Source organism: Schistocerca serialis, chromosome 3 (assembly GCF_023864345.2).
Source record: "Schistocerca serialis cubense isolate TAMUIC-IGC-003099 chromosome 3, iqSchSeri2.2, whole genome shotgun sequence".
NCBI classification, from domain to species: Eukaryota; Metazoa; Arthropoda; class Insecta; order Orthoptera; family Acrididae; genus Schistocerca; species Schistocerca serialis.
This window is the reverse complement of record NC_064640.1, coordinates 446,315,752-446,342,773: the sequence shown is the minus strand read 5'-3', so window position 1 is coordinate 446,342,773 and position 27,022 is coordinate 446,315,752. Positions and strand designations below refer to the sequence as shown.

At 43.6% G+C, this 27,022-nt stretch overlaps 1 protein-coding gene across 1 annotated transcript in view; it reads right to left on the bottom strand.

The window, feature by feature from the left end:
• Nucleotides 1-26,130, bottom strand: part of LOC126470344 (uncharacterized) — a 913,419-nt gene extending 887,289 nt beyond the window's left edge. Inside the window, exon 1 of the mRNA XM_050098134.1 lies at nucleotides 25,993-26,130. The gene's annotated coding sequence lies outside the window, so the exon portion shown is untranslated. The remainder of the gene's footprint in view (nucleotides 1-25,992) is intronic.
• Between the last annotated feature and the right edge of the window lie 892 nt (nucleotides 26,131-27,022).

The following is a 27,022-nucleotide window of genomic DNA, read 5'->3' as shown; positions in this document are numbered from 1 at the left end:
ACTATAAACAGTTTCCGTCCGCCCCCGGTAGCTGAGTGGTCAGCGTGACAGACTGTCAATCCTAAGGGCCCGGGTTCGATTCCCGGCTGGGTCGGAGATTTTCTCCGCTCAGGGACTGGGTGTTGTGTTGTCCTAATCATCATCATTTCATCTCCATCGACGCGCAGGTCGCCGAAGTGGCGTCAATTCGAAAGACCTGCACCAGGCGAACGGTCTACCCGACGGGAGGCCCTAGCCACACGACATTTCATTTCAACAGTTTCCTAGTTGTTACAAATTTCCTGCAACTCTAGAGCCATTACGCTGAATAGCATTTGCCAGTAATGCACCATGAGTCGCTCGCTGACTCATATTTCGATAATGCGTCCAGAGAATATGTACCTCCCGGCGCAAGAAGAAATTTGGCGTTGTACTCTGACAGATTTTCTAGTGGTCTTGATACTTCGAACGGCGTTCATTAGATTCACAAGTTACATCCGGTGACTGTCACATTACCTATTGCAAAAACTATATTGTGAAATTGTTTCGTTGTGTAACCCCCCCCCCCTAAACCTCGCCCCCCTCCCTTAGTGACTGTATTGCCAACAGCAGAAGACTAATTTCATTAGCACTGTGTATTGGAGCATAGCGAAAAAAAAAGACAATGGCGTACCTTTCGCCGTAGGAAAGGTGTCTAGTGAAGAACTATGATTTCTTTTACTTTTTACCTGTCGATAATGCTGCTATGTTTCGAAATGGTGCAGCCTAATATTTGAGGAAGAACTCAAAATAGCATGCACTGTCCGACCAGAACTTTTTAACAAGATATGGGCTATAACGTCAATAGAGACGAGGCATTGTTAATTTGTTACATAAAATAGGGTTCTAACAGGCCAGAACAGTCAATACGACACTGTCAGTGTGTCTCGAATAACTTAAAATCGGAAGAAAGATAAAATTTTCGAAAACGGCACGCAGATTAATTTTAGAAACCGGTCTCTGAAAAACTGTAGCGTGAATCTGTTGCTTCCATCGTTTAATTATGCAGAGAACTGAAGGATAAGAAAAGTTCGACTGGTTTATTTTTCTCACCACTGCTCGGTCGCTACAAATATTTACCACCTTGGACTAAAGAGGCAGAGAAGATACGCGAGACTCATCGTGAGTTTAATTAACGTTTTATACTTGTTTAAACTGACATGGCTTAAACCCACAAAAAAGGAAGTAACATGCTTACGCAATTGCATTGTTCATTTTGTGTAATCGGCCGAATATCAAGATACACAACGATTTTGTTAAATAATTTACAAACATTCTGTATTTTTCAGCTGCACTTGATAATGGCCTAAGGCCGAAATTGCAATCGTGAAATAAAGAAAGTGTTACAGTCACTGGCGTAAATATGTCTTTTATAAAAATCATCGTGAGTTTGTTTAGCAGAGCGAGAGCGTCACATTAGGACCACCTGCTTAGTAGCGTTTTGGTCCACCGATGGAACGTAATACTGTAGCGACTCTACGTGACATGGATTTCAGAAGCCCTTTGTAGGTTCCTGGAGGTTTATGGCGCCATATGTCTACATACAACTAACACAACTCGCTTAAATTACGGACGCGTGGTTTGTTGGCGCAGAGTTGGCACCTGATAGCGTCCCAGATGTGTCCCATCGGGCTACGAGCAGGCGAATTAGGTGGCCAAGACATCAGCATGAATTCACTATCATGGTCCTCAAACAACTGCTGCACGATCCTGGCTTGACTTGTGACACGGACAGAAGTTATCCTGCTGGAAGTTGACAACAATGACGGGGAAAACATCAAGCACGAAGGGTTGCAAGATGTTCTGCAATAATATTCACGTAGTCCACAGCTGCCATGATGCCTTTGTTTACTAACACAGGTACCATGGAAGAGCAAATGAATGTCCCCTATAGCATAATACTGCTCCCACCGGCCTGCGCCCGTGGCGGGAGGGGGGTGTCATGTTTCGAGTAGCCGTTCGTCTGGATGACAGCGTATCAGGATACGACCATCGCCGTGGTGTAACAAGAAATGTTATTCATCCGACCAGATGACACATGTCTATCGTTACACAGTCCAATCTCGATGATCTGGTGCCCACGGAAGCTTAGTTGGCGATGTTATTGATACGTTAGAGGTCGTCTGCTGCGGAGCTCCATGTTCAACAATGTTCGCTGAAAGGTGTGCTCCAGAAACACTTGTGTCTGCAATAGCATTGTACTCTGTTCTAGGATCTGCCACAGATCGTCGACTACCTTGCTTTAAGGAGTGGGCTAGTCTCCGATCTCCATGCTCTGTGATGAGGCGTGAGCGTTTCACACCTTGTTGCCTACTCGTGGTTTCACCGTCCTTCAGCCATTTTCCATGCATGCTCACGACAGGCAAAAACAACAATGATTTGTGCATCATTAGCTTCCTTTGCAAGATTAACCCCTTTGATCCTCTTTCAAGCATAACCAAGCTGCAAAAAAATAAGTCAATAAATCATATTGCAACTGACATAAAACCTCAAGTTTTGAAGTAACAAGTTCTGTATCAGTCTCCATAAAGTAACATTTACGTCGCCAAACAACAGTAATAAGGCGACAACAGTAATTAATAATGGACCTGTCCCATACTATGTGTAGCGGTGGACAAAGCAAAATAATATCACAGAGCGAACAGTTAGTTTCATGTTGCACTAACAACAGAAACCACAGGGCTGAAAGCATTACAGTTACATTAAGGTAAAGTCACACGTTACACAGATTCAGTGCCCATCGTCCCACGCCCCCCCCCCCTCCCGGGGGGAGGGGGAGGAGGGAAGGGGGGGGGGGAAGCAGAACGGATAGCCCAAACGTTAGTGCTTCCGAACTTACGCTTCAAAATTATGTCTGGAGAGATGGAAATTCATACGCCACGCTAGCCGCACATCACCAGTAACGAAACCGCAGTAGAAACTGAAGATCAACTGGTCGATAAGACCTTATTTGCCTGCAACATTGTACAATGGACAACATGGACATTTGAGAGAGTAAGATCAAGTGTTATGTACCGCTGTGATGTATACATTACGTCCGCCAGCGTCACTTCGAACTGTTCCTATGAGCTTAAGCTGTTACTGTAAGATTATCTATGGTAATAAAAATCTAAATATCAACTTATGACCACTAGTTCCTTCTTCTTCTCAGGTCTACGCCAAAATCCCTGTTCTGTCTATCCGCTGCTATCTGTATAATTTTGACCATACAGATTTAGGTCACCCTCTTTATGGCAAAGCATATGAAATATCTCTAACACAACACAAAGAAAACAATGGGTCCAGTGCGACTCCACAATACACGTTTCCACTAACACGAAGTTGAACCATCTATTCCATATGTGACCTTCAGGTGGCTGTCTAAAAAATTTAATGATCTAATTTATATCTAAAAGTAAGATTTATATATAAAAGTAAGATGTCCAGGTCAGCAGTGTCAAATGCCTTGCATAATAGTAGAGCTTCTCGTCTTGTGCACTTGGCGTGGTCTTTGTGAAAGCTGTATCAATATCCTGGTGCTCAGTTTGTTAAGACTTCTGACATCGTCAGCTTGGGGCGATATGTAGTATTATGAACACTGAATAACTTTTCAACTGCCAGCATGGCTAAAATCATTTATTCATATAGATTAGCTGTTTCGGCAATTCTCTGTTGCCATCTTCGGATCTGCAAAAGATGGGACTGAACTGGGTATACTTATGTGCTGTTATGTCAGTCGCTGTAACGTAGCATTTTCGGTCCCCTCTTTTAGAGGGCCGAAGATAGCAACAGAGAATTGCCAGAACCGGTCATCTATATGAATAAATGATTTTAGCGATCTTGGCAGTTGAAAATTTACTCGGTGTTCAACACTGTGTTAAAATAATGCAATAAAAAGCCACTTGGGCAGCTAATCTACACGAAATAGTAGGAAGATACGGCCTACCTTTCTTACATACAGATCTAAATAAGTGTTTGCACTGACAAGGGGTGGGTCTGACATGTAGATCACTGATTTTGATCAAGTTTTGCAAGGACGTTCTATACTGAAAATGAAGACACACGTATTTCGGCATTTTGCTACACACTCTCTAGTTTTTTAAAAAATCAAAATCAAAGTTGATGACGTAAAATCACATTTTCAGTGCTATACATGAAAAGATCGCCTAAAAAAATGGTTTTGATTAATTTTATATGGGGTCAGACATTAATAATGTAGTAGTTACGAACGTTTTTGTGTTTCAAAGCTGTAGCTTCAGTGCCTGTCATCACCCGCCAGGGTAGCCGAGAGCTCTAACGCGCTGCTTCCTGGACTCGGGTAGCCGCGGCGGCCCCAGATCGAATCCTCCCAGCGGATTAACGACGAAGGCCGGTGTGCCGGCCAGCCTGGATGTGGTTTTTGGGCGGTTTTCCACATCCTGATACGTGAATGCCAGGCTGGTCCTCGCGTTCCGCCTCAGTTACACGGCTCGCAGGCATCTGAACAAATTCGCACTATTCCATGGATTACACTAGATGCAGACAGTTGGGGTACACTAATTCCTTCCCAGGGGGTACAGCCTGGTGACAGGGAGGGCGGATTAGCCGAGCGTTCTAAGGCGCTGCAGTCAGGGACTGTGCAGCTGGTCCCGGCGGAGGTTCGAGTCCTCCCTCGGGTATGGTTGTGTGTGTTTGTCCTTAAGATAATTTAGGTTAAGTAGTGTGTAAGCTTATGTACTGATAACCTTGGCAGTTAAGTCCCATAAGATTACACACACATTTGTTTTTTGAACAGGAAGGGCATCCAGCCACCCCTTAAAATTAAAATGCCACATCCGATTAACCAGCAGACCCCAGAAGTCGAGATTAATACTTGGAAAGAGAGAGAGCTTGAGAGCCAGTCATTCAATGTGCCCAGCAGAGCGAAGTCGCTGGTCGAACAGTCAAGGTATTAGCCTACCAAACCGCTAGTACATATTAGATCCTTGGTCGTGGCTTTTTTTTCAGTCGATAATTTTTCGGCGTGTCTGATAACATTCTGATAACTGGAATGCCTTTCTTTGCCTTATTTTGAAGTGAAACATCAGGAGGTGTGATTAATAATGAAATAAGCATATATTATAATACATTGACAGTTATTCTCATCGTGATACATGGCACAAAAATACACCTGAAGTATGTTATTGCGCAACCCTAAGTGTCTATTCGTGAGCGTTCTCGCAATCAGTGGAATGAAACTTACCATTGTATTGTATTGTATTGTAGGGAACTGGAGACCTAGAAATGACGGAGAGGCTTCGTGTCCGCCGTAGCCCGCAGTGGTACACAATCCCACAACAGGCTACAGCAGTCCACTCATCCCACCGCCGCCCCACACCAAACCCAGGGTTATTGTGCGGTTCGGCCCCCAGTCCTGTACTCTTCATAAGTGTAGAGTTCAAGCGGTGGTTTTCTATTGAACCTATTGTTTGTGTGGTACTTTTGTCTCTCATCTGACGCCCATCTGCAATCAGCCATAACGCAGGTAAGCTCCTGATAATGTCTAGACGATCATTCGTCGTAAGTGTCTCTGGATCTGCAACTGGTTCGCGTATTTTTCTATCTACTGTTTGTCTTCTCTTTATTTTCTACAACTGGATTTCTAAGCTGTTTATAGCTATGGCGCAATGGTTGGTAAGTTTTTGCATCTGTACATTATTCACGATGTCCATATGCGTGTGACTATGTAGCTTATTGTCTGACGTAGCTATAGGTTTAATGTTCGCAATGAATTGGTACACAATTCATCTCACAGCTAACTTCTTATTGCAGGTCTGCATTCGTGTCTATAATTATAAAAACACGCTTGTATTGTAACATGAAACTAGAACGAGGATACAGAACCGACTTCGGGTAGTTGGTAGATATCTCCAATCTAACTTGGTTCTGTAAGTTTACTTAAACGTTCTCCTTCACGTTAGCGTGTGAGGTGTCTAACATTCTTGGGGTTAAAAGAGATTTACACTATCTGTTCAACAACATCCGGACATCCGTATGCAATCTGGAAATGACGACTAGATTTCAGGAGGGGCGGACCCGCAATTGTAAAGAAAGCTGAAAGTACAGGGTTATTACAAATGATTGAAGCGATTTCACAGCTCTACAATAACTTTATTATTTGAGATATTTTCACAATGCTTTGCACACACATACAAAAACTCAAAAAGTTTTTTTAGGCATTCACAAATGTTCGATATGTGCCCCTTTAGTGATTCGGCAGACATCAAGCCGATAATCAAGTTCCTCCCACACTCGGCGCAGCATGTCTCCATCAATGAGTTCGAAAGCATCGTTGATGCGAGCTCGCAGTTCTGGCACGTTTCTTGGTAGAGGAAGTTTAAACACTGAATCTTTCACATAACCCCACAGAAAGAAATCGCATGGGGTTAAGTCGGGAGAGCGTGGAGGCCATGACATGAATTGCTGATCATGATCTCCACCACGACCGATCCATCGGTTTTCCAATCTCCTGTTTAAGAAATGCCGAACATCATGATGGAAGTGCGGTGGAGCACCATCCTGTTGAAAGATGAAGTCGGCGCTGTCGGTCTCCAGTTGTGGCATGAGCCAATTTTCCAGCATGTCCAGATACACGTGTCCTGTAACGTTTTTTTCGCAGAAGAAAAAGGGGCCGAAAACTTTAAACCGTGAGATTGCACAAAACACGTTAACTTTTGGTGAATTGAGAATTTGCTGCACAAATGCGTGAGGATTCTCTACCGCCCAGATTCTCACATTGTGTCTGTTCACTTCACCATTAAGAAAAAATGCTGCTTCATCACTGAAAACAAGTTTCGCACTGAACGCATCCTCTTCCATGAGCTGTTGCAACCGCGCCGAAAATTCAAAGCGTTTCACTTTGTCACCGGGTGTCAGGGCTTTTAGCAATTGTAAACGGTAAGGCTTCTGCTTCAGCCTTTTCCGTAAGATTTTCCAAACCGTCGGCTGCGGTACGTTTAGCTCCCTGCTTGCTTTATTCGTCGACTTCCGCGGGCTACGCGAGAAACTTGCCTGCACGCGTTCAACCGTTTCTTCGCTCACTGCAGGCCGACCCGTTGATTTCCCCTTACAGAGGCATCCAGAAGCTTTAAACTGCGCATACCATCGCCGAATGGAGTTAGCAGTTGGTGGATCTTTGTTGAACTTCGTCCTGAAATGTCGTTGCACTGTTATGACTGACTGATGTGAGTGCATTTCAAGCACGACATACGCTTTCTCGGCTCCTGTCGCCATTTTGTCTCACTGCGCTCTCGAGCGCTCTGGCGGTAGAAACCTGAAGTGCGGCTTCAGCCGAACAAAACTTTATGAGTTTTTCTACGTGTCTGTAGTGGGTCGTGACCATATGTCAATGAATGGAGCTACAGTGAATTTATGAAATCGCTTCAATCATTTGTAATAGCCCTGTATTGTGTTGTCAGCAGAGAAACTCCATCAGAGACATTTCAGCCCTTTTAATGCTAACCAGGTCGAGTGTTGGTGATGCAACTTTGAAGCAAAAACACGACGGAACAGTCACAACTAAACCAAGACCAGGCAGACCTCATGTACTGACGGACAGGGACCGCCGAGCATTGGAGAGGGTGATTGTATAAAAGTTCATGAATTCAGTGGAAGGAATCACTCGTAGGTTCCAAAGTGCTACCAGCAGTCCAGCTAGCACAATGGCTGTGCGTAGGGAGTCAGAAAGAATGGGGTACAATGGTCGAGCTGTCCTCATGAGCCGCACATTTCAACTATGTTAGGCAACGGTTGAGGTGGGGTAAAAATGAAAGCTACTGAACAGTGGATGACAAACGAGTGTTTTGGAGCGACGAATGACACTGTACCCCACGGCAATCCAATGGAAGGGTTTGGGTTTTGCGACTGCCTGGAGAACCTTAACTGCCATGTGCTGCGCTAGGTGTGAAGTATGGAGGAAGTGACATTATGGTATGGCGGTCTTTCTCGTGGTTAGGGTGTGGTCCCCTTCTAGCGCTGAAGAAAACGTTAATTGCAGAAGGATTTCAGCATATTTTACAGTACTGTGTACTGCACACAGTAGAAGAACAGTTGAGAGACGATTAGTGATTGTATCAGCATGACAATGCAACCTGTCATAAATCAGTATCTGTGAGGCAACAGTTTGTGGGCAGTAACATTCCTGAAATAGACTGGCCTACCCAAAGTCCAGATCTGAACCCAGTACAACACCTCACGTTTGGGATGAGTTAGAACGTCCACTTCGCGCCAGGCGCCAGCGTCCATCACCACCTCTTCTGGTTTCGGCTCGCGAGGAAAAATAAGCTGTAATTCTTCCACAGACATTCCTACACCGCACTGGAAGTGCCCCTAGAAGCATTCAAGAGTACACACACCCCATGTTAATGTCCACTAACAAGCGTCCGTATACTTTTGATCGGACAGTGTACAAGGCCACAGCGAATCTCTTCAAACTCCTAATTCTCGGAAAGTCATATCCTAAGGAACTGAAGGTAAGAAGAAATTCTTGGTTTGCACCGAAACTAAGGTAGAAGAATCACTTGGAAGTTCACCTGAAGGACTAGGACGTGAAACTTGTCGAAGTACATACATCACATTTTTAAACATCATTGCGTAAGTCGGAAGTTAACATTGAGGAGCACGGGCGTATTTGACGGTTACTAATGGATATAGAAGACACTGGCGTATTGATTAAGAAGAGAAAATAACCCCAATGGTCGTTATCGATTTAAGGGGAGTCGTAAGATTCGGTGTCTTGCTTCTAAAACACGCAAACACAAAGATTTAACGGTTCGTCAACAAGGCTATTAGAGACGGATTGGTACGGAAGAAACAATAAGACATTTTCTGACATCGAACAGAAGAGACCATAGCATTTCAGAAAGAAATACGAAAGTTATCCAGCGTCATACACTGGAATCTGACTTTTGGGCTTGCATCTGGTATGTTCAATCCTGAGCGACGAGGTCGATTGTACACAGACAGGATCTGAGTAATTCTCTCCACATCTGCTGTTAGGTCTATTAGGTAGGATCTGAAAATGCTGGGGCACTGCTACACAACTGAGAGCACTAGCGTCTTGTAAAAGGTTAGCCACCATTTACTTTTTTGTTTTTAATTTATTGGGTTTCGGAACGTGCCCATACAGCCATTTTAATACTGATAATGTGATGCTACTGTTATACTTACTTTCACTTCTACGTGTTTCAAGCGCTTTTTCAATTTCAGATCGATTTGTAGTAATAACACCCCTCTCCCCCGTATTAAAACGACGTGACAGCTCCCGTAAGTTTACCACTAATCTTTAACACGATAGTATCAGTGTCGTTCTCTTTGTTAAGGACATTATCCAGCAGCACTTACCCACATTTAAAGAAAGCTAGAAATTTATTTGAGCCTGTTACATTTCTGAGAAGATACTCCACACCGTCGTATCTACGTCATCAGTCGACTATATTCTACAGCGAAGAACGTCTTTCAGAAATCTACCTATTCTCTTAGTATACAAGATATCGTTTGTGAAAAAATGTGAATTGTGTTGAGAGTACATGACCAATTTTAAGGTAACACCGTTTTAAAGAAAGAAAGAAAGTGTGTACTGGAAACCGTTATTGCGTCTCCTTCAAGAGACTGTTTTCCTTCTTGAGAAGAAATTTAGTACAGCATTATAGATTTTATTTTTGGGAGCACCAGATTACTGTCCCGTAGAGTACAGTCAATTACTTTTTAAATGTACAGGCTAAGGAATATGAATATTAAACATGAAACATGGGATATCCCACTTTTTACTATAAATACACCTGAACATGACTCCATGACCACTGCTATTGCCGGCCGCGGTGGTCTCGCGGTTCTAGGCGCTCAGTCCGGAACCGCGCGACTGCTACGGTCGCAGGTTCGAATCCTGCCTCGGGCATGGATGTGTGTGATGTCCTTAGGTTAGTTAGGTTTAAGTAGTTCTAAGTTCTAGGGGACTGATGACCACATATGTTAAGTCCCATAGTGCTCAGAGCCATTTGAACCATTTGAACCACTGCTATTAATATTTTTGTCTCTACCAAAAAGCTATTCACTTCTCAAGGCTTGGATCTTGGACATTTATTTCCTCAATGAACGTAGCCAGTTCACGTTTCAAAGTAGAAGTCACCCGCAGCCACGGAGATGAAAGAAGATCTTATTCTCTAGTAACCACTCCGAAATTTCCGCCAATAGCTATCTCCTGACACGTTACACAGCTGTCATCAGTGGCAGCGCAACTGATTTCACAGAAAGAGCCAAACTACACTCCTGGAAATGGAAAAAAGAACACATTGACACCGGTGTGTCAGACCCACCATACTTGCTCCGGACACTGCGAGAGGGCTGTACAAGCAATGATCACACGCACGGCACAGCGGACACACCAGGAACCGCGGTGTTGGCCGTCGAATGGCGCTAGCTGCGCAGCATTTGTGCACCGCCGCCGTCAGTGTCAGCCAGTTTGCCGTGGCATACGGAGCTCCATCGCAGTCTTTAACACTGGCAGCATGCCGCGACAGCGTGGACGTGAACCGTATGTGCAGTTGACGGACTTTGAGCGAGGGCGTATAGTGGGCATGCGGGAGGCCGGGTGGACGTACCGCCGAATTGCTCAACACGTGGGGCGTGAGGTCTCCACAGTACATCGATGTTGTCGCCAGTGGTCGGCGGAAGGTGCACGTGCCCGTCGACCTGGGACCGGACCGCAGCGACGCACGGATGCACGCCAAGACCGTAGGATCCTACGCAGTGCCGTAGGGGACCGCACCGCCACTTCCCAGCAAATTAGGGACACTGTTGCTCCTGGGGTATCGGTGAGGACCATTCGCAACCGTCTCCATGAAGCTGGGCTACGGTCCCGCACACCGTTAGGCCGTCTTCCGCTCACGCCCCAACATCGTGCAGCCCGCCTCTAGTGGTGTCGCGACAGGCGTGAATGGAGGGACGAATGGAGACGTGTCGTCTTCAGCGATGAGAGTCGCTTCTGCCTTGGTGCCAATGATGGTCGTATGCGTGTTTGGCGCCGAGCAGGTGAGCGCCACAATCAGGACTGCATACGACCGAGGCACACAGGGCCAACACCCGGCATCATGGTGTGGGGAGCGATCTCCTACACTGGCCGTACACCACTGGTGATCGTCGAGGGGACACTGAATAGTGCACGGTACATCCAAACCGTCATCGAACCCATCGTTCTACCATTCCTAGACCGGCAAGGGAACTTGCTGTTCCAACAGGACAATGCACGTCCGCATGTAACCCGTGCCACCCAACGTGCTCTAGAAGGTGTAAGTCAACTACCCTGGCCAGCAAGATCTCCGGATCTGTCCCCCATTGAGCATGTTTGGGACTGGATGAAGCGTCGTCTCACGCGGTCTGCACGTCCAGCACGAACGCTGGTCCAACTGAGGCGCCAGGTGGAAATGGCATGGCAAGCCGTTCCACAGGACTACATCCAGCATCTCTACGATCGTCTCCATGGGAGAATAGCAGCCTGCATTGCTGCGAAAGGTGGATATACACTGTACTAGTGCCGACATTGTGCATGCTCTGTTGCCTGTGTCTATGTGCCAGTGGTTCTGTCAGTGTGATCATGTGATGTATCTGACCCCAGGAATGTGTCAATAAAGTTTCCCCTTCCTGGGACAATGAATTCACGGTGTTCTTATTTCAATTTCCAGGAGTGTATAACGAATTTTGGAGACGGTAGCGATTCAGTTGTGGACATTTCTGTTCACATGCAGTCCCGTGCTATACTACAATTACCAATTGTGTCGCTAGTACAAATGGTTCAAATGGCTCTGAGCACTATGGGACTCAACTGCTGTGGTCATAAGTCCCCTAGAACTTAGAACTACTTAAACCTAACTAACCTAAGGACATCACACACATCCATGCCCGAGGCAGGATTCGAACCTGCGACCGTAGCGGTCGTGCGGTTCCAGACTGTAGCGCCTTTAACCGCTCGGCCACTCCGGCCGGCCTGTGTCGCTAGTCACTGGGGTCTTGAGCTATACGGTTCTGTTTATGTATATAGCTTCGCTTTAACCATAGCATAGTTCGACTTGAGGAAAGCTTTACATTCAAGAAGTAAGGTATTTAATTCAATTAACTGAGCTCTTTTCTATATATTCGATATTATTTATCAAATAACGCCTGTTTGATTCGATTTTCTTCGACGATTATCTTAAGTGGGTGTTTTTCCCATATGGATCTTCAGTTGTAACACTTTCCCATTAAATCTCAGAGATGCCACTATACGTACAAAACGGAGGGCTTAGAGTTCTGTCCGCGAGGACGTCATTAGAAAGGGAGAACACGCTCAGACTGGAGAAGTAAATCGGCAAAGTCCTTTTCAAAGGTTCAAATGGCTCTGAGCACTATGGGACTTAACACCTGAGGTCATCAGTCCCCTAGAACTTAGAACTACTTAAACCTAACTAACCTAAGGACATCATACACATCCATGCCCGAGGCAGGACTCGAACATGCGACTGTGGCAATCGCGCGGTTCCGGACAGAAGCGCCTAGAACCGCTCGGTCACCGCGGCCGGCCCTTTTCAAAGGAACCACGTTTGCATCATATGGTGATTTAGGGCAGCCACGGAAAACAAACCTGGTTGGCCGGACGAGAGAACTGAATACTTGTCCTCCCGAATGCAAGTCCAGTGTCTAACCACCGCTCTACCTAAGGCTGCGCTTACAGTGGCACCAGCAACGGTCGTCAGTCGCCTGATGACATCGGGCAACAGTGTGGTCACAGTGCATCCGATCTCCTCCAGTTTTTGCTGGGGTCAAGGAGGTTAGGTTTGAATTTATCCTGTACATGAAGTAGGTCAGATTTAACCTCCCAGGGTGGGATGGATACCGCGGCGCTCTGCTTGGAGGCGAGTGCTGCATTAAGGCTTTTGCTATTAAAAAGACGTCGAATGGATGTGAATAAGCTATACCTGCCTCGAAAGGAACGTGGCGAGTGCTGCTCAAACTGTCCTCAGTTATAAGGGAATAATCACATAAGTTTTACGAATATATGAACTGATGGGAGAAACGTTCTGTTACATACTCGAGACGATTTCAGGTGACCTTGAAAAGTAAGATAAACACATTGTCTCGCTCTATTTATTTGAAGTTGTGCAGACATACGTCAATTAACCTTAAATGATCGTCGTTCAACATGCATGTGAAAGACAAGCATAAAGTTTAGCATGAGCTACTCTGAACACACAATAAATGAAAAGTGGACATACATACCGTACACAACATTTTCTAACCACTTCATATAACAGTCACCACACCGTTGGGATAAAACGCTAGTAAGCAGTAATAATAATTTGCAAACAATTAATGTCAGTCTACCACAGTCCAAAAAAGTTCCACTATAGTAACTATAAGCACTGGACACGCCACCCTTCTCACTTGAAATTATTTTTATAATTTACGCTTAAATTTCTAATAAATATTTTGCTTACTTGTTGTTTCCAATAAACCTGCTATTTCAATCTATAGAGTCCAAGCTATATCCTGATAATGGAGTTTTCATCCTTAGGACGCTGCAAACTCACTCTTTCTTGGACTAAACTTATCAGATTTTCACATTCCGTATTTCCTCTATGGGAACGTCCGTGGATGTGACAGGACAAAAACTGATTTCAATTTCACCGATTATGTTCCGAAGTCTGTACGTTCGGGCCACGAGATCGGCTACAGTGTGACCACGCACTTACTGATCTGAAAAGATCGGCCGACTTTGGCCTACACCGGTCGTCAGCGGAATCCACCGATATCGGTGCCACTTTGACTGCAGCCTAAGTTGGTACCAGTCGTTCAGCGTTAACAACACATACAAAAGGAATTTTTTCCCTATTGTAAGACTAAAAGACATATCCTTGTTCAGATTTTGGCTTCACCTCAATAGCGAATTTACTAGAGAAACTAACAACAATTTAGTGTGTTCTTGAACATTCTCTGCATGCAAACATGAAAATACCACGACACAGTTCAGTCGAAGTAAAACGCGCCAGCAGCAAGCTCATAACCTAACTGCACCTACTGCCGGTCTCTGTTAAGTAACTTCTGGCGTTTGGTCAGCGCATTCATCTAACAAGTGTGGAGGCAGGAACGTCCATTTAGAAGGGTGGTCTTAGCGTAAAGGAAGGGAAAAAATGACAGATTAGAGACTAGCTCATCAATTTTTACTGCAAAATTGCCTAATATTCTTGAAATTTGTCAGTGTCATTGCAGTACGCCCTTTAGGCTTTATAGGTCGATGACACCACCTCAATCGTCAACAAAAATGAAGAAAAATTTTGCATCACCTCGGTTCCGAGAGCTCCGGAATCTGTACAGAAAACTGGAATAGAGATCAACATAAACATAATTTGCGCCCTTTTCATTGCTCATGAAAACCACACATCGCATGTTGTACCACCATACCGCGAGACCTGCACATGTAGTGGTCGAGACTGCTGTACACACCGGTACCTCTAATACCCAGTAGCACGTCCTCTTACATTGATGCATGCCTGTATTCGTCGTGCCATACTATCCACGTGTTCATCAAGGCACTGTTGATCCAGATTGCCGCACTCCTCAACGGCGATTCGGCGTAGATCCCTCAGAGTGGTTAGTGGGTCATGTGGTCCATAAACAGCCCTTTTCAATCTGTCCCACGCATGTTCGATAGGATTCACATCTGGAGAACATGCTGGCCACTCTAGTCGAGCAATGTCGTTATCCTGAAACAAGTCACTCAGAAGATGTGCACGAAGGGGGCGCGAACTGTCGTCCATGAAGACGAATGCCTCGCCAATATGCTGCCGATATGGTTGCACTATCGGCCGGAGGATGGCATTCACATTTCACACAGCCGTTACGGCGCCTTCCATGACCACCAGCGGCGTACGTCAGCCCCACATAATGTCACCCCCAAAACAGCAGGCAACCTCCACCTCGCTGCACTCATTGGGCAGTGTGTCTAAGGCGTTCAGCCTGATCGGGTTGCCTTAAAACACTTCTCCGACGATTGTCTGGTTGAAGGCACATGCGACACTCATCGATGAAGAGAACGTGCTGCCAATCCTAAGCGGTCCATTCGGCATGTTGTTGGTCCCATCTGTACCGCGCTGCATGGTGTCGTGCTTGCAAAGATGTACCTCGCCTTGGACGTCGGGAGTGAAGTAGCGCATCATGCAGCCTATTGCGCACAGTTTTTGTCATAACACGACGTCGTGTGGCTGCACGAAAAGCATTATTCAACATGGTGGCATTGCTGTTAGGGTTCCTCCGAGCCATAATCCCTAGGTAGCGAACATCCAATGCAGTAGTAGCCCTTGGGCGGCCTAAGCGAGGCATGTCATCGACAGTTCCTGTCTCTCTGTATCTCCTCCACGTCCGAACAACATCGCTTTCGTTCACTTCGAGACGCCTGGACACTTCCCTTGTTGAGAGCTCTTCCAAGCACAAAGTAACAAAGCGGAAGCGATCGACCCGCGGTACTGACCGTCTAGGCATGGTTGAACTATAGACAACATAAGACGTGTGCCTCCTTCCTGGTGAAATAACTGGAACTGATCGGCAGTCGGACCTCCTCCGTCTAATACGCGCTGCTCATGCATGGTTGTTTACATCTTTGGGTGGGTTTAGTAACGTCTCTGAACAGTCAAAGGGACTATGTCTGTGATACAATATTCACAGTCAACATTTATCTTCAGGAGTTCTGGGAACTGGGGCGATGCAAAACTTTTTTTGATGTGTGTAGTTTGTACTTAGCTGATGGTCTTTAATTGGTTTCGTTGTCTCCCTACGGCGCTATAATGCGCAGGTCTGTTTCGTACAACTGGAACTGCTAAGAGAATCCTACGACTTCCACATCGCTGGCAACGGGTTATACACAATGCTGGTTACTACTTTGAAGGTCAGTAAAACTTTGAACACGTATCTACTTTGAACGAGCTGTAAATAAATGGTTGCCACTATTAAGTTCCAACGCTCGTATTTGCCCACATTCGTGTCCACGTAGCTCCGACATAATGCATGCACTCACAACTACACAGATCACAGTTCTGACCCCGACTGACACTTGCAAAGTACTGAGAACATAGCGCAAGTGCCGGCTGTGGTCAAATACGACAGTGCAAACCGCAGGTCTGTCTAGCACCTGCATTTATGGTTCAAATGGCTCCGAGCACTATGGGACTTAACTTCTAAGGTCATCAGTCCCCTAGAACTCAGAACTACTTAAACCTAACTAACCTAAGGACATCACACACATCCATGCCCGAGGCAGGATTCGACCTTAGCGGCCTCGCGGTTCCAGACTGTAGCGCCTTTAAGCGCGTGGCCACCTCGGCCGGCCCTGCATTTATGTTCAAGCAACTATTTCTCGTGGGGTTTCCATATTTTTGTCGCCCCATGCAGTCATGATGGTTATCAACGACGCACAAGTGGTCGCCTGTACAAGGCATTATTTCCAGCAAAAATGTTTGCCCAAGCTTCCATAAAATAAAGGTAATAATTCTTTCATTCACTGCGAGTGGTGAACGACAATTATTAAACACGTGACATATACCTACATAACATGTAATCAACCCAAATAAGAAGCTATGATAGTATCAGACACGTACAGCAATGAAAACCAAGATTAACACACACTAGTGTGTGCAGCCTAAGGACAAAAGTAACTTTTGTATGAAATTTCACCGTCAAGTAACATACATAGCTCTATGAAACTTGGACCATACATAGAAAGAACTGCTGCAGTGAAGTAAAGAAGGTAACTGAAAGAAATACGCAGCGAGACGAACAGAAATGACACTTTTATTCCAAGACAATAACTACATTGTAGTGACCACGATTCATGATGGTACCTTGGACATGACAAAGATTTGGAGGTCAGTACGCCCATGCAACATTATGCCTCCGCACACCATAACACCCGGACCATCAAAACGATCATGTTGGACAATGTTCCCGCGCCTATTAACGTACCCCCATATAGAGAGAGGTGGGAACTTTTTGAAGACGGCGCGCTTACCGGTAAACTTTGTTGTGACACTGTACTCCTTTCCCAAGCGCGTCTTTTCAGAGGCGCATTCGGCCCTTACCTCATTCTTATGGATGAAAGTGCGCGACCGCATCGAACAGTGCAGGTGAAGCAGCTCTTGGAACAATACGATGTTCGGCGAATTTACTAATCTGAACGTTCCCCCAGCTTAAATCCTGTCAAGCACAAGTGGGATTTGTTGGGGAGACGTATTGCAGCACGTGCAGATGCATCTACGACCATCCAGGAGCGGTCAAACACAGGGGTGGAGCAATGGAACGCCCTACCACAACAAACAACTCTCTATCCCTTTTGTGGCTAGCATGGGAGCACGTTGCACAGCTTTCAGTGCCAGCCGTTCTTATCACACAACCTATTAACAACTATGTCCCGCCTTACGTAATGTCCAGCGGACCAACGTGAATTGCGGTGACTTCAGTGTAATTATTGTCTTTGATGGAGGTGTTATTTCTGCTCGTCTCATTGCAGATTTCTTTCAGTTACCTTGTGTACTAAACTGCAGCAGTTTCTTCTATGTACTGTCCAAGTTCCATCGAGTTATGTTACCTGTCAGTGACACGTCATACGCAAGTCACTTTCGTCCTCAAGTTTTGTTTTGCACACAAGTGTCTTTTCTCACATTACTTCCGAGTGTTATCGCAGAATGAACGGCGCTGGAGTTTTACAGTTGTGCGGTATTAGTTTATATTACAATCGAGCATTTGTCAAGTAGAGGAAGTAATTACTGCTTACTGACTGGACATAAGGTCAGCAAATCGACATAAGATAGATCTAGGGTTGCCATAAATGTTGGTACCAAAATCGGGAGAAAATCCACAGTAATCCAATCATAAGAAGAGGATAAGGACGGTCTTCAAACGCCTGGAAAAATTGATCTATGCGTCACTACCTATCATTATACGAGGTGTGGCTAGAAAAAAACCGGACGAGTACTGGTGAAACAATAAAACGAATGCAATAAGGCTGAAAGTCGCGTGGCCTGTCACGTGACTCTCGCTCCGCCTACTGCTCGAGTTTCATCTGCCTCCTGCACTCAGTCTGCCCGTGGCGTCTGTTTTAAGTAGTTGACGTTTTGTCTGTGCGTCGGAAAATGTTGAGTGTACAGAAAGAACAGCGTGTTAACATCAAATTTTGTTTCAAACTAGGAAAATCTGCAAGTGAAACGTTTGTAATGTTACAACAAGTGTACGGCGATGATTGTTTATCGCGAACACAAGTGTTTGAGTGGTTTAAACGATTTAAAGATGGCCGCGAAGACACCAGTGATGACACTCGCACTGGCAGACCATTGTCAGCAAAAACTGATGCAAACATTGAAAAAATCGGTAAACTTGTTCGACAAGATCGCCGTTTAACAATCAGAGCAGTGTCTGAGTTAACAGGAGTTGACAAGGAAAGTGTTAGGCAGATTCTTCATGAAAGTTTCAACATGAACAAAGTGTGTTCAAAAATGGTTCCAAAGTGTCTCACAATTGAACAGAAGGAACGCCGAAGAATGATTTGTTCTGACAGCCTGGAAAACATTGAAAGTGATCCCACCTTCTTACAAAATCGATGCATTGGAAAACTCCTGGTTCTCCACGATAAAAAAAAAGCACGAATGTCAAAATCGAAATTCAAGGCAATGATGATTGTTTTTTTTGACATCAAAGGGATTGTGCACATTGATTGGGTACCAGAGGGACAAACAGTGAATCAGAATTACTACATTAGCGTCCTGGCTACCCTACGTGAGCGAGTACGGAGAAAATGGAACGATTTGTGGAGAAAAAAGTCATGGATCCTTCACCAAGACAATGCCCCAGCTCACAGTGCGTTGTCAGTGAAGACGTTTTTGGCAAAACACAACATTTCCATCTTAGATCATCCACCCTACTCACCTGATTTGGCCCCCTGTGACTTTTCTTTTCCCTAAAGTCAAGTCAGCTTTGAAAGGAACTAGATTTGAGACTGTTGAAGCAGTAAAAGAAAAAGCGACGGAAGTAATGTATGGACTTACCGAAAATGATCTGCAGCATTGCTATGAACAGTGGAAAATTCGTATGGAGCGGTGTAGAGACCGAGGAGGAGAGTACATTGAAGGAGATAACATGAAATTGTAAATAATTGTAAATAAATGTTTTTTCCAGCATCAGTCCGGTTTTTTTCTAGCCGCACCTCGTAAATATATTTGAAAGGCCATATTTCTATGTATCCGTCATAGGAAGAACACTCACGTTTCGCTTTTGACATCACAAAACAACGAGATATATATATATATCTCACACACACACACACACACACACACACACACACACACACACACACACACACACAGAGTTACTCAGCATAAGTGAATAATGGTTGTTATACATCGTTGCCAGCAACAGTCATAGAAACTACACACGGTATAAGAGCAAGCCGCTGGGGGTTATATATGTTATATATTAAGACAGTAAAACTTGCTCAAATCGGCACGTGTATGATTCGGAAATCTGCCCAAACCGTACAAGTATTTCAGTCTCGACGCATTCAGTGCACTTTTATATGCTGATTTATTTATTAATTTTTTTTTGTGTATAAGACGGAACGTGCCTAACGCGGAAACGGAAAGCACATCTTAGAACATACTTAGTAATTCATTGCATAATGCGGAAAAGAGCCTCAGTTCATTAGTTATTCACGACTCTACAAGGACGTTACTTTTAACACCTCTGTTCTGCGCAAAAACCAAGAAAAAGGTCCAGCGCAGCGCGGCGCTGCTGGTGTGGACCCAAAAACCGCGCCGCTCTGTGCAACAACGATAAGTTATGCTCAGTGTCGGTACAGTACATCAAAGGAAACGGTTCGTTCGTCAGCGCTCTGTTTGTCGGCTTTCTCGTTTTCCTCATTATTGACGTACGCCGACGCATACAGTAACACTGCTGCGCATCTGCCAACATTCTGCTCTAATGTGCGCAGTGAAAGAGGTGGGTATTGTTGCGTTAAACAATGGTTTTACCCGGCAGGGTCATTATTTTCTACTAGTTTCAGTTGACTAGTAGCACTTTATGAGATACAGTAACATGACGTCGAGCAAACGGTATGTGCCGTTAACACTTAACGAAAAGATTAATGTAATCGAGGCGAGTGAGAAAGACAAACTCTCTGTGCGCAAAATAATGTTGCGTTTCAAGTGCGGTAAAACAGAAATTTATGAGACTTTAAGAAACAAGGATAAGATTCGGGGCGAATGGACGAAAGGGAACGGGCAGATTAAAAGAAAGCCGAAGAAGACTGGAAATGAATAAATTAACGAAAAAGTGTGGGATGATTCTATGTGCGCGGGCATGAAACTACTTCTAAAAGACGCTAAAGAGCTTGGAATTACGGAGTTTAAGGCATCCACAGGATGGCTGGACAGTTTCAAAGCTAGGCACAACATCGTGTGGAATGAAGTGTGCGGGGAAGCTAAGGATGTGCAGGAAAGTGTAGCAACAGAATGGAAGACAATACTGTCCAACTCAATGGTGAATTATGGTCCGAAAGACGTGCTCAATGCCGATGAAACGGGACTGTTTCATTGCGCGCTGCCTTAAAAATCGCTAGCAATTAGAAGTGAAAAGTGCACCGGCGGAGAAACGTCCATGGAAGGACTCCCTGTACTGCTGCGTGGAAACATTAGGTGAAATGGAGAAGCCACTGGTGATTGGAACAGCGGCAAAACCACACTGTTTCAAAAACATAGACGTCAGTAAGCTTCTAGTCACATGGCGAAGCAATAAAAAGGCGTGGATGGTGAGTGGTCTTATGAAAGAATGCCTCGGCTCTTTCAATGCAAAAATGGAAAAAGGAAATCGCCAAGTTCTCCTTTTCCTAGACAATGCAACCTGCCACCCGAAAGTAAAGTTATTAAACGTGAAATTGGCTTGGTTCCCTACAGGTTCAACCAGCCTCACACAACTCATGGACCACGGGGTTAGGCGATTACTGATGCAATCTCTTATTCTTAGTGTTGAGGAAGCCGAAAGCGTTTGCTCTTGCACGGTCAGTTTCTGTCCTGGATGCAGTAAAATGAATTGGCTTGGCAGTAAAGGAAATAAAACCCTGTCACCAAGAGCGTCAATAATTCGGGGTTTGAGGTTTAAGAAAATTTCGTGAAAATGCGAAACCGGAGTCACACAGGGAGTGCGGGCTCTCCCCTTTGCTCTGTAACTGTGTACCGGTACTTGATAATGATCAGAAATGGCGATGAGAAAGGAAATGAGTGGAAGAAATACGACTGGAGAACAAGAAAAAAGGAATTCGGGTAGACGGTCTGACATTCGCAGACGATGTCGACATATTGTCTGAATTATTAGAAGAGACAGTTAATCAAATCACACAACTACAAAGTCAAGCCGCTAAGGCAGGCCTACATATCTCTATCGAGAAGACACGATACATGACAAACCTTAAGTAAACTCTTAGATGGATGACAATAGGAGGGGAAATTCCGAAGGCAGACGAGGGCCGGCCTCGGCTGGCGCGGATCCATGTGCAAAACTTGCGCGCGAGCATCCCCCGCATCCCTCTTTTAACACAGGTGATATTCGTCATTTTCAAAACAATTCAAAGTTTCGTCACTGACATACTACCAATATCTCAGGAGACTGTTGTAACAGCAGACCTACTGTTGTGATAGGAAAATAATTAATCAGAGAAGGACTCTGAACAGGCTTGGTAATTACTAAAATGTTAATAATTAGAAGTAATTAGCTATGGGATTTCTTCCAATTTAATGAAATTCAAAATTCTTTAAGGTTCTCAAGTTTTGTTCAGGATATACACTTAAATGTTTTCATCACTTGACTGTGTTCTACATTTACTCCAAATTAAATGGGTTTTATGTTATAAACACTAAGGGTTTTCTGCTTTACGCATTTTACACGAACCATCTTTTCCTTGCTTTCTGACAAGCAAGTCCATCAATAATATCTTCAGAATTCAATTTTGAAACCACGTCGTGTTCCACTGACAGCATGGCAAGAGAAGACAGACATTCTTGTGAGATGCTGCTTCTGAAATAATTCTTCATAAGCTTTAAACGTGAACAGCTAGTTTTAGCGGAGGCGACAGTCGCTGGCACAGTTAACAAAATCTGTAGGCAATATAAATGTTGGGCAATGGGTTCCAATATCATTCAAGTATTTCAGTATTAACATAAGAGTTGTTTTCAGACTTTTTAACACTGTGTCAACGAGAGGGTAGAAAAAATCGATTTTGTATTGCTCCTAAGAAAGTTGAGTTCTGCAAACCATGTCGTCACCTTCATAATCAAATTGCTTTGCCTTTTTGTCAATCCTCTTTTCTCCAAATTTTGGTTCAGTCTGTAAACTTCCAGCTATCTCTTTCGCTGATCTGCATTAACAAAACCTTTTTCGCGGAATTTCTCAACAAATTTCACGAGACTTTCGAGGGATTTAGTTGCTACTTTCACGTCCATGTTTTCCTTTTTCTTGATGCGTTAACGGCAAAGAGATCATACCATATCACAAAGTCTACAATTAATTCGAAGCTTTCTTCGTTCACAGCAAGTGTGTGTACTTCGCTCTTTGTTTTCGATTCAATAGTGCTGTTGCTCACCTCAAAAAGGGCGTCTCTGACTTGTCTTGTCTGGCACCTTATAGCTTTGACACTCCCCATCGAGTATCTGAAAGCTTCTTCATTGTTAAAGTTGGTAGGTACCCTGTTCAATAAGATTTCCTATCTCTGAGTCGATGCTCTGAAAACAATGTATATTCTTTGAATTACACAAAAAAAAATTTGTACTTTTGCTGTAAATTTTGTCGCGTCTGATAACCAAGGTTAAGACTGTGGCTGGCACATGGCATATAAAATGCTATTGGATTGCACTTTAGGGTTCTGTCTTGAACATGACTTCGATAACCTTTCGTATTTGCTTCATTATCGTAATTTTGGCATCTGCAATCATGAATATAGAGTCCTAGTTGATGTAGTCTCGACAAAAGGATTTGTCAAACTTTCTACTGTGGAAGTGACGTTTTGAAAGTCGAGGAAATGCTCTTCTACAGTCACTGCGTTTTCTGATACATTTACCAACCAAACAACCAATATAATTTGTTCACTGTTATCAGGAGTACAATCAAGCATGACAGAAAAATATTTACTTTCTTTTACAAAATAAACAATGGCGTTTTTTACTTTGTTGACAAACAAATTTGTGTGTTCATTTTGAATGTTTTTCCCAAGATAATGGCCATGAATTTTTTGAGCTTTTACCTGACTTAAATGTTCCTGCAAAGCAGGGTCAAATTCTGCTGTTATTTCGATCAAACCAAGAAAATTACTATTATTTTCTTGACAGAGATTGTCGCTGGTTCCCCATACGGCCACATTACGTTGAGCTAGGTAGCTGACGGTGAGTATAATTCTTTTTTGAACCTGACGTCAATGTTCCTTCTCTTTTTCCAGTTGACAGCTTGTTGAAGGAGATCCATAAATTTACAACAAAACAAACTTTGTCGGTAGATTTCGAATATAAAAGACATTTACGATGTCTTTTTCTCCATTTGGTAAAGTTCTTACGTAAAAATGAGTTGAAAATTTTCTTCTGTTTTCACTTAGGGATACTAAAAATTTAAAATTTTAGTAGGGCCTTTCTGTACAATTTCGTTTATCATGGATGATGTTAACATATTAGGCCAGATGCATGGGTCTGAATTTGTATATACTTCACAACTGCTGCTACTAGACCTACCTGAATGTGGGATAGCAGGCAGTCCGCATTCCAGTGCTTCATGTTCACTTGTGTCTAAAGCACCACATGATGAGTGGCTGCTGTTGGTGCCATCGTTCTATAAGCACACTTTAGCCTCACTGTCTGGCGTTTCTGCTCGAAGAAATTTTTCGAAAGCGCCTTCTCGTGAGTTCAAAAATTTTTCATTTTGTATCTTTTTCTTGAACTTTTGAGCACCTGAATCGTATTTTCTAAATATGTCCCTGTCACGACATGGCACTTTGAACTTCAACGGACAGGCAAATACACTGTATCTTCACACAGTGTGCACACACCAGACGTGAAACAGTGTGAACTGGGGAAGTACCGTACGTTTAAACTGACTACAATGAACAAATCATTCTGTGTGAAACACCTGCTGACGGAAGAATGTAATGCCCGATTGTTAGCCACAACAGTGAGTAGAAGGGGGCGGAGAGGCGCCGAGAAACAATGAATCGCGTACCTCTTAATTTAGACATGAGCATTAGTCATATGTTCACAACAGATATTACTATAGAGCATCTGTAACATAGCCTCTGGTTCCTCCACTCCGATGGACTCGTAATTTTCTGAGACTTACTCCAGTGGCCAAAGTCGTGTCACAGTGGGTATATAATTGAATTACATTACATTAAAAGTGGTTTCAGAAACATTATTTTTTCAATTTATCAGTAATAAAAACTTACAGAAGACAGTTTTCAAATTACCTTCTAATTTTTTGCGCGGTACCCTGTGCGGTTGCACCGTTTGCACACGCCTAAGGCTGGCCCTAGGAGAGATATACCTGTCGGAATGGACAGAACCTGGTCTGACAGAAAAAGAAGCATTGGGAACACGAATAACCAAAAAAAAATTCAATATGCAAACTAACTATGATCGTCTACAGTAAGAAGAATATTTCGATCAACGCAAAACTGAGACATTGCCCGACAGTGGTCCGCCCTGACCTTTATATTCAGCACGAATTCTGAAACTTGTAAGGACTGGGGTACTTATGAGACTGTAACTTATGGAGCGAAGGATTTTCAGGAGGATATTGGGGTCTCGAGGGCAGGAGACGGTCAATACAGAAGGCGAGCGAACCAAGAACTGTGCATCCAGATAGAGATAATCTCGGATGCCATCAGGAAAACAAGAGGAATCACGTTTTTCGGGCACAATCTTAGAATGGGGCGGGGGTTGGGGTTGACACCTCAAATAACGGTTTCTTACGAACACAAGAAGCAAAGTACAATGGATCCACGAGGTAAAAAGGGATCTGGAACAAATGGGAATACAGGAAACAGAGATTTACAACAGGAAGATTTTCAAATAAAAAATTCAAGTTGTCACAAGTTTCCACGACAGAATCAGACCCAAGACAAAATCATCATGGGCAGAAGGACGAATTAGATTGCAAAATTTAAGAATCAAAGAATACTGGATAAGGATAAAGACTAGAAGGAACGACGCCGACACGAATTAATGTGGCGTTAAGTTGGGTAACTCAAAGCAGAAATTCAGGTACTCAAAAAGGTGATTTATGGATAATATGTGGTGCTCAGCCACGTCCATCTTGTAGCCATCTGTTTAAGGATTAAAACATTTTGACTACTGTTTCCGGGTATATTTATTTTCTTATGAAATATGTTGTAGATAACCCACTACCATTCAGAAGGGACAATGTTGTGCATAATTGCAGTACCAGAAAAAAAACATGACATTAATTATTTCTCATTAAGGTTGTCTTTAGCACAGAAATACTACCACTAAAATTTTTGATCACTTACCCTAGGGTAAGTTAAATGTGAAAAATAAAAATTTAAATTGTCAGCATGTAGCCCTATTTGCATATGAATGATTAATGTGAATGGAAAAATGACTCGATCCAGATCATTACGATTAATCGAAAATGCATCTAACGTGAAACTAACAAAAATTTTAACTGGACCAACTGAAACCAGCAATTAACATGTATAACTTTTTTTTTTATTTTATAGTCGGTTACACGAAATTTCAACGTAAAGAAAATATCAGACAATGAAAGGTTATTGTTTCGAAATAGTGTGTCAGTCCATGTATGGCATAAATGAAGAAAACTTTCAAGCCGGCTAACAACACTTCAAGAATCTCGGCTTCAGCAGAACCCTAGAATGCCTTTTCTTCAATTTTAAACACAACAGTAACAGGAAATACTTACCCACACAAATGTAAGGAGTGTGTCACCAGCAACTGCCCATCGGCTTTAACAACAGGCGACCAAAAGCTTGGCACTCCGCGTACAAACGCTCTTAAGCCATCCTTTCACGTAAACTGCAATTACCAAACTCCTGACTGCTGCTGCTTCTATTATTTGATAGTGTTGCCAACATAACTTGCTTACATTCAAAATCACAATATGACATATACCATTAGAGAACAATATATCCGTACAGTTGTTCCTATTTGAATTCATTAATCATCGAAAAGTAGTCTGTTATTCAGAACTCCTAAAAAAATTCAATTCGTACTTGTTAACATTACAGGCATAACATTTAGTCTTCGCGTATTGGCCACACTGTGTCGAAGGTAGTCAATCTGCACGGCCGTCTGTTCCGTGGTCGTACCGTCTATTCCGATATAACATTGCAACGACAAGTCACTCAGGAAGTCGTACGTGTGCGAAGATAATTTATTAATGTGAACGAACTATTTAGATATAGCTTTTCAAAAGCGCTCATCGTGATAATACGTCCGGTATATTTCAGCAGGTTCATTAGTTAGTAGCGTTTGACGCAGAACAGTAACTAAACTTGAAATTCAGTTTATTTAGTTGGAACAGTGATGATACACATGTGCCGCACGTCCTACGATTTTTTTGTCGTGTTTTTTGCCTACCATTAATACAATTTTAGAGAAACTGTTAACAACACATCTACTTCACTGAAATGCATCAATTAGTGGAGGCGAACACTGCCATAAAACGAAATAATAATAACAAATTGCAAGACCGCAAAAAATGTGGTAATTTTTGAAAAGATGAGTAAAGATAGTGGTACATTGATACTACAACAAACGTATGTTGTTTGAATGACACGAAATATGGCTCTATATGCATTAACACTTTGTTTGACGCATGCCCTAGCGTTTTACTAGCAAACGAAATCGAAAAAGTGTTTCCTTTCATGTTTGAGAATTGCGCGGTACAGCACAATTTGTTCAGGTGGTTTCAAAAGTTGATATTCTTATTG